This window comes from Juglans microcarpa x Juglans regia, chromosome 8S (genome assembly GCF_004785595.1).
Source record: "Juglans microcarpa x Juglans regia isolate MS1-56 chromosome 8S, Jm3101_v1.0, whole genome shotgun sequence".
NCBI classification, from domain to species: Eukaryota; Viridiplantae; Streptophyta; class Magnoliopsida; order Fagales; family Juglandaceae; genus Juglans; species Juglans microcarpa x Juglans regia.
The window spans coordinates 13,453,441-13,462,281 of NC_054609.1; the positions used below are offsets into that span (position 1 = coordinate 13,453,441).

Below are 8,841 nucleotides of genomic sequence, written 5' to 3' on the forward strand. Positions count from 1 at the left end.
GTTTTGGAAAGTTATGCAAGCTGTACCCATGCCCGTTGGGTGTTGGAGGTTGTGTGGTTTTCTTAAGAGTGTTCTGGTTGTATTGGGTATCCTGCTTTAGAGTGATGTTTGGCCCTACAAATTTTGAGGACGAAATTTTATTTAAAGGGGGGGAGGATGTAACACCCCGTATTTTAGTGTATTTTTACTGAATGATTATTTTTTATTGTTCAAAAATTTATCCTCTTATTTTAAAATTGGTTGGATTTTTAGTAAGTTTATTTCTATGATTTTAATTTGATGAAAATTAATTTTTATGTGCTTTCTTAATATTTATTTATTGTTATGCATTTAAATTGCTTTTAATATTTAAATTAATTACTGTGGGATTTAATTATTTCAATTTGACTTTACCATTACGTTTAAATTATTTTATTTAACTTGTGGTTTTAAAATCATCTCCGTTGGATCATTTTTGTGACCCAAGTTATGAATATTGGACCTCATTTCTTTTCCCTCTATTTTTCTTCCTCTCCTTTTCTTTTCTTTTCTTTCTTTTCTTTTTTTCTTCTTCCTTATTTCTCCCCTCCCCCGTGCGCGCAACTCCCTCTCCCTCCCTCTCTCTCCGTCCGTTCTTCCTCTCCCCCAGCCCACCGCCGTCGCGCCGCCGTGCGCGACACCGCCCGGCCGACCATCTCCCCCTCCCTCCGGCGACCTCACCCCCCAAATCTCAGCCCCTACCTCGCCGCCGATAGCCCACACGCACCCCACAAAGCCGCGGGCCACTTTCACGCCTGCGCCGCCGTGAGCCGGCGGTGGCCTTCACCACCCAGCCCGCTAGCTTCCCCAACCGCCAGCGACCTCACCCCACCAATATCACCTCCGTTCGTGCCGCCGTTAGCCCCCACGAAGCCCACGAAGCCGCGGCACTCTTTCCGCCGTTGCGCCGCAGTCGCACCGCCATTGGCCACCATCTTCCTACCACTTCATCCCCGACCTCTTGGCAACCCATTGGACCCAACCCCACCTCCGATCCGCCACCGGTGAAGCTCCACCATCTACATTTCCGATTTGGGCATTTTGGTCTTCTACCGCCCATTCCGCCGCCACCCACGGCAAACCACCACCACCATTGGCTTCACCGACCTCCCTAGGCCCTACCCTACCATTTTTGGGTCTTCGTTTGTCCTCGTTGAAAAGTGGGTATCTGTGACCCACGGCCACAGTGTATTTTACACTGTGGTGTTGCTCAGACATCCCCACTTGCAACTTCGTGATCCTTCGGAAATTGTTATATTGCACTGTAAGTATTTTCCTTAAAGAACTTTCGTGATTTAAATATATTTTTGCACTAACACATATTATCTGTGAATTGGTTTCTTTTGCCGGACTGAGTCCGAGGAGTTTCGGGGGTCGGATGGATTGTGGACGGAGTTGTGTGTTTGTTTGCATTGTGAATTGTGGTTGTTGGTTGTTGGTTATGGCTTGTTCATGTACATCGCATATTGCATGCATGATCATGTTTGTAAAGAAAACTGGGTTTTCGCATGATTGCATACATGTTCATGTGTTTATTGGAATTGGATTCTCATGTGAGTAAAAGGAAAAGAGACTGTAGGGATGGTGGTAAGCAGGGATGGTGGTTGTGTCCCGCCTGTGATTCCCGCCTACAGTGCTCTGTTAAGTATTCATTGTGTGTAAAGGAACTGTAGGGATGGTGGTAAGCAGAGATGGTGGTAGAGTCCCGCCTGCGATTCCTGCCTACGGTGCACGCGATAAGAATGGTGGTAAGCAGGGATGGTGGTTGTGTCCCGCCTGTGATTCCCGCCTACGGTGCACGCGGTAGGGATGGTGGTTGTGTCCCGCCTGTGATTCCCGCCTACGGTGCACGCGGTAGGGATGGTGGTAAGCAGGGACGGTGGTAGAGTCCCGCCTGCGATTCCCGCCTACAGTATCCGATAAATGGGTTGTTTGTGTGAATCATTTTATGGGAAAATGTTTTACGGATATTTTGGGCCAAAATGGGATTTTTGGCGTGTGTTGGAAATAATCATTTTTCTGGGAAAAAATGGTATTTTATGGCTAAATGTATTTTGCTATATTATTGGTTGCATTAATGTATTTTTATCCCGAGAGTTGTTTGGTTTATACTTACCTGTGGTACCATTTTATGGTATCGCAGATTTTGATGCAGATGATGATGACGAGCCTTAGCTTGGCTCCGTTGGAGGAGTGATCTGGGATTGCTCCTGTTTAGTGTGTTATGTTTTTATCAATTTATGTATTTACCTTTTGTATTATATTTGGGATGACTGTATATTTTTTAAAGATAAATTGTGTTGAATATTTGTATTTAAATTTCTGGTACTTAGTTGACTTATTTATATTATCCGCTGCGACTTTTATTGTGCACCTTTGCATGTTGCACACACTCGAGCACATTTCGTTGGGATGCGTGACCGTGTTGTCACCATCCTGACGTCACGATTCCCTGGTTGTTTTTGTACGTGGGAGTCGGGGCGTCACAGTAGAGGGCCTCATTTGTATACATAATTGGCTTTGTTCTTCTTCTACTCCAATTAGCCTTAGGACTTTAATAGATGAGATAGAGAATTTTGAGAAGCAGCTGGATATGGGTATATGTAAATAATTTATTTCCTTTTATTATCTTTTAATGATTCATTGATTTATATGTTATGTAAATTTATATAATTTGTTTTGTTTTATCTTTTATGTATAGAACTTGTTGAGGATATTGAAAATTTTATGGAGGCATCGAATACAATGTCTACACTCATTGTAGATGAATGAGGTGAGAAGACTATACTACTATACTAATACTTTTCGTTTGCATTTAAAACAATTTAAAACTAAGATATTTATTATTTGTTTGCTATGTTTTTGTAGTAAAGTTGTGGAGATTTTGAGTTTTAGTTGTGGCATTTCTTCTTTCTTTTATTATTATTATTCAGTCATTTGTAATATTTGTAATTTGTAATATCACTTTCTAAGTAGGTAGGTTATGACTAGATGCATGGATTGTAAATTGTAATAATTTTTATGTTTAATTTCCTTTACTTTTTTTTTTTTTTGTTTTTTAACTTTTTTTTTCTTTTATTTGGAGTTTGGATTATTAGGAATTTTTTTAATTTCTTTTTCTCTATTTTTTGTTTTTAATTTTATTAGTATGATTGATAACCTTTTTTTGGATGAATATGGATAATTTTTATTTTTCCATTTTTTCTATATTTTTCTTTTATTTATAGTTGGGATGTTATTGGCATATTGCATCTTTTTCAAAAACATTTCTTCTATTTTTTGTATGTTAATAATAATTTAGGTTAAAAATGGAATAAAATGTCAGGACTTGAGCCGAAACTTGACTAGAAATGTCAGTTGGGCCGAATATCAAAAAATTGGCCCATTTGGTATTTGATCCAATACGGTATTCGGTGTGGTTCGAAGTGAAAAAATGGTTGACAAAACTGGTTCGGTCCTGTCCCTAAAATCCCCTATGGACCAATCGGACCGGACCGAATTCACCCATAATTTAGAAGTTGAAGATGTAGGTGTTGAAGCTGAAATTGTGGAAAGATTATATTGAAAGTTAAGCTGATACGTAGAGCATAATTTATAATTTGAGTTCAAATTAAACTATAAATTATGTCATGTAAGTACTTTATTAAATATGCTTTAGACACAAACTTAACTTGAGAATATAAATTTTCATAAAATAATCGATTTTGTTATAAAATATTTATAGTTTACTTTAACGAAACAATTCGATGTAATCTTTCCACAATTAAGTAAAAGTTATTGATATAAATTTATTGAAGTGTATAAAAATGAAATGTATGTACAAATATTAATTTTACTTGCTTCTCTCTAGGTGGGGGTCGAAGCAGGTAGAAAAGTTGTAGGAAACTTTCAAGAATCTTTTACATTTTTTACTATTTAAATAAATGTATATATTAATTTACTCTTGAAACCTCCTTCCCTTCTCTTTGTATTTCCTTATTAGTTTATACAATCTTTAACTCGGCATATATACACAGCCAAGTAAAGAGAAGACAGAGGAAAACCAAGAAAAGAAAAGCACAAATTAATTAAACTTAATGCAGCTTACTTTCTTTTCACCTTCATATTTCTAAGAGAAGTGTGCAAGCACTATGCAATTATTTTGAAAAAAGTGAATGAATACAGGATTTATAAAAAAATTAATTTTTTAATAGTAGACCCCACAATTTTCAAAACGACTACACGACGCTTGCATATTCTACGATTGTATATAGCATTACTCAAGATTTTGGAAGAAGAAAGAGACCCAGGACAACTGAGAACCCATAAAGCTTAGAGGGAACTCAGGTAATCCTTCATCAGAGTGAAGATGGGATTGGCATAAGAATATTCCTTCAATCTTTGAAACAGAATTCCATCCATCCGGGCTTGAACTCCATTAGAAAATTTTAACTCTTCCAGTAGTTCTTTCAGTGTTCTGTCAACTCCAACTAGGGTATTCCCTATGCCACTTTAGATTTCTGGTAGTGTTGGGGAGGGTCTTGAAAGCTCCACTACAGTAACCTAGCTCCATCAACCAAATCCATTAGAAAACAATCTCTCAGGATAATGGAAAGCAAAACCATACAATATTTTTCACTTTTAATATGCACATAATCTACACAAGGTGATTGTGAATCCTAAGCCAATTACATAGTACTATAAAAATATGTACGAGCAGGCTTGTGATTTCAGTAGAATCAATAATCAGCAGTAGATTTCATTCCCCAAGCAAATTCATGACCAAAAACTGGTGAAATAGTAAACAACAACCATGTCCGTCTTGTGGTATATTAGCCTTCATTTTTGCTATATTAATCAGCAGTAGATTTCATTCCCCAAGCAAATTCATGACCAAAAACTGGTGAAATAGTAAACAACAAACCTGTCCGTCCTGTGGTATATTAGCCTTCATTTTTGCTATAGCAAAAGCCCGAGAAAGCCCACCAATAGCATCTACCAATCCTCTTGAAACTGCATCTTTACCTGTCCAAACCCTTCCCTGTGCAACCTCCTCCATCTTATCTACCTGGGAAAAAAAAGATGGGACATTGCACAGACTTTGGACTTTGAACATGAAAAAAGAATGAAGCAGCTGGAATTCTTGATGAACATCAAAATGATCAGCTTAGAGGCATTGATCTGGCAAAGGCTGCCTTGTCCCGAAATCGCTTATATGCCTTCTCTGCAACCTTGGCAAAGAGTTCAGCTTCATTTGGCCTGTATAAAAAGTTGATAACTAGTTACTTGGATCATAGAGGTAAGCACCAAGCTAAAGTAACAGAATGAGGCAATTTCCTGCAAATAAGGAACATTAAGGGTGGCCTCAAAAGACATCAAGATTCAGGCAGTCATACCGCACAGCAGCTACAACACAGTGAATGCAGAGCCCGGATAACTGATTAAAGTGAATAACAAAATATTTTTTTGATTAGCACTGGGTGTCCAGAAAGAGCATCCCGACTAATCCCGGAGGTGCACATGCCCTCAGCAAGGAGTTTCCCGCAAGTGCACATCGCGTAATTAAGAGAAAAATCTGCCAATCCGATGGCCCCTAGAGATTGTTTGCATCCAAGGGGATTTGAACCTTAGACCTGGGGAAAGCATACCCCCAAGCCCAAAGCCTTTACCACTTGAGCCAACCCCTAAGGTAAAGTGAGTAACAAAATTACAATTCTCTTGTATTAATAAACTAAATAGAATATTCAGTATTCATCATTTGATCAACCCTAAAGTTTTAGAAGATAATAGACTTAACCTTGTTTTTTAATAAACAATAAAACTTCATTAAATGGTGCAAAAGGAATTTAAAAGCGGTTTTTTTACTAATCACAGAGAGAGAACTGCATCTACAAAAAGTACAATTTCTCTTTTGATATAGAAAACAGATTGACAAATTGTGTATTTGAGTATAAGGTCTTTGGACTTTGTTAACTAGGTTGGATTGGATGTCAAACTGTGGAGGCACCATTTGTGACTATTGGTTGATCTAAAAACCTGCTGCTACTTCCCAGAAAATAGTTGGCAGCCTGGTTAGAGAAAACTAAGAAATCCCAACTACCAGAGGAGATCTGAATAATTGTTGCATTATAGCATTGCACTATTATACCAGAGGGTCAGTTATTTTATCATATCAAAGGATTATCATAGGTACTACTGGAGGGTGTTGGTTTAATAGTAAAGCTCACTCTCATGCAGTTTGGTGAATAAGTGATCATGGGTTCGATCCTCATACCCACCAGCTTCCTACCATTATCTCCTTTGTAGAGTTAGGTGCTACCATTGTCATTTTCAAATAGAGAATATCAACCGTCCCCCTTCTATCATCACAGGCATTTCAAATATGAATTTGAAATAAGATCAATATATAAAGATTCTGAGTATTCCTCTAGGCAGTAGTACTTATGCTATTTAATCAATTACTTGTCCATTTCATCCATAACTTCCCAAGCCCAAATCAATACATAATGTAATTCCATTTTCAATTTTTATTGTGTGGGTGTAACAATTTGAGCATTGATGTAATACATAATCATTGAAATAGAACAATTTATACACCATCAGCATACCTATTAGGCAGAAGACATTCAGCATTTAACGTGAACATGAATGCTTTGTACAGCAGACTACTATCCTGCCATGTTTCACCAAGGATTTATAAAGCTAGCAAGCCACAAGGCCTCATTACCTGAAAGGTCTGTGTTCAGCTGCAAGGAGCTCAGCAAATCTTCCCCTTGATATAATTTCTTTGTTGAGGCCAACCTTCTCATAAAGTTTTCCCAGGTTAAACTTCCCTACAAAATTTAACGAAGCATTAGCATCAACAACTTTTAGGAACCAAGTTTTAGGCTTAGAAAAGTCCAATTTGAGCAACCATAAGGGAGAGTGCAATTTGGTTTCAAGGAATGTGGAAGATATATTGAGATTAACCAACTTCCAAATGAAAGCAATTTGAGACCCAGGAGTAAACCATGATATATAATTGAAAAATTGGTCGTATGAACTTCTTTAGTTCAGATCTTCCAGTTCATTTCCTGACTAAGACCTTGAAAAAAACTAAATAAACTCAAGCCTAAATACCACAAGCTCAATCATGATTGAGAATAGAGTCGCAGGAACCATTCCAGGAGTGAACTTGCAGGTTCACAGCACAAGAAGGCACACTATGAGCTTCACTCCAGTTACAATCTTCCATAAGAGGTTTTGCTTTAATGTGAAAACCATTAAAATACAAACTAAAAAGGTACATCTAAATTTTTTATTAGTCAGTTTTGATCTTTTTTAAATATGTGGTATGCTAAGTGTTGTGCCTCCGGAGAAATTGCAACATGTATATGTCTCATTCCAGAACAGGGGTTCCTGAAGGACATACGATAACTAATATTCTTCCCTTTTGTAATATCTGGAGAGTTTACTAATCAGAAGGTTTTTTATGGAAAGAGGATTCGATGCAGAAGATAATTGCCACATACTAACCTTAACTAACCAAAGCTTTTAGCATATGCTCTCTCTAAATTTCATTTTCTTACTCCCCCAGCCAGCTTAAATTTCTGGTATTTAACTGTCCTAATCACTATCGATTAGGTTCACTATTTTTTTGTTTGTTTAAAGTATTCTTAGGTCCACCTGTAACAACTCCAATGGAACCAGTCAAGGTTAGATTTTCTGCAACAATAGTCCCGGCTGCCACCGCCATGTAGTATCCTCCACTCGCTGCAACATCAGACATCGATGCAATGACAGGTTTTGACGCAGCCAAAAGTCTGATTTCCCTCCAAATTCTGTACACCATAAACATCAGGGGTTAATAAGTTAACCATAGGACATTTTCTTTAACAATTCAACACTAGCAATCAAAGCTCCGATTCTGTCAATCTTCAGATCTTATTACGGAACAACTTTTCTCGCCTTCTCTGAGTTTTATCAGGGGACTGCTAAGGATAAATTCAGGGGTGTTGGGTTCTGTTCAACCCAGGTGTGTGCAAGGCTGTTTTCGCCACAGTCTACACGTTTTGAGTCTCATAGAAAGCTACTGTGGGAGGAAGATAAATTCTAGGCTGTTTTAGGGGCCACTTTGCGGCAAAAGTGACTTTCAGGAGCAGCAGCTGGGGCTTAGTTGCTAGCTAGATGTTTAAAAGGTGATCAAATTGATTGGAGCATATAAGATTCTGGGAGAAACAACAAGGATGCATGGGACACTTTTCACCAAACATTTCTAGCAGATGAAACTACTAATCTATGGGGCTGATAGTAAAAAAAAGCTTGTTGGAGTTCATATAGGAGTTTATTCCTTTGATTGTGCGAGTATATATCTATTTGAAGTTTACTTTATTACTTAAGAGTTCCTCTTCGGAACAGCCCATCTGCACTTAGCAGAATAACAGCCCCCAATTATAATTAGACACGTAGGAAAGTGGGCTAAATGCACAATACAAAAGCACACACCTGATTATAGCATGTACCCTTCCCATTGCGAACAGCACGTACCCCTTACCCAGATCACAGCTCCTTGAACGACAACAATCGTGAGAAATGTTTGGACGTTGCCACCACCAAACTCCGTCGCCCACAGTTATAAAACATTGATTAATGCATAGCCCTCATTCGCACCATGAGTATTCAATAACTGAGGGGCAGAATGTTTTCTTCGAATCTTTTTTTCTTTAATTAATGTATTTCTTTTTCTGTCTGATAAGTGATATGCCTTAGAATCCTTTATTTCAGACCAAACGCTTAATACTTATCAATCCACTTAATATTTATCATTTGATGTACTTTGATTTTTTTTAGGTAAGGCAGTAGTTG

At 38.0% G+C, this 8,841-nt stretch overlaps 1 pseudogene; it reads right to left on the bottom strand.

Annotated features, from left to right (window-relative positions):
* Positions 1-4,329: 4,329 nt before the first annotated feature.
* Positions 4,330-8,507, bottom strand: LOC121244242 (annotated as a pseudogene).
* Between the last annotated feature and the right edge of the window lie 334 nt (positions 8,508-8,841).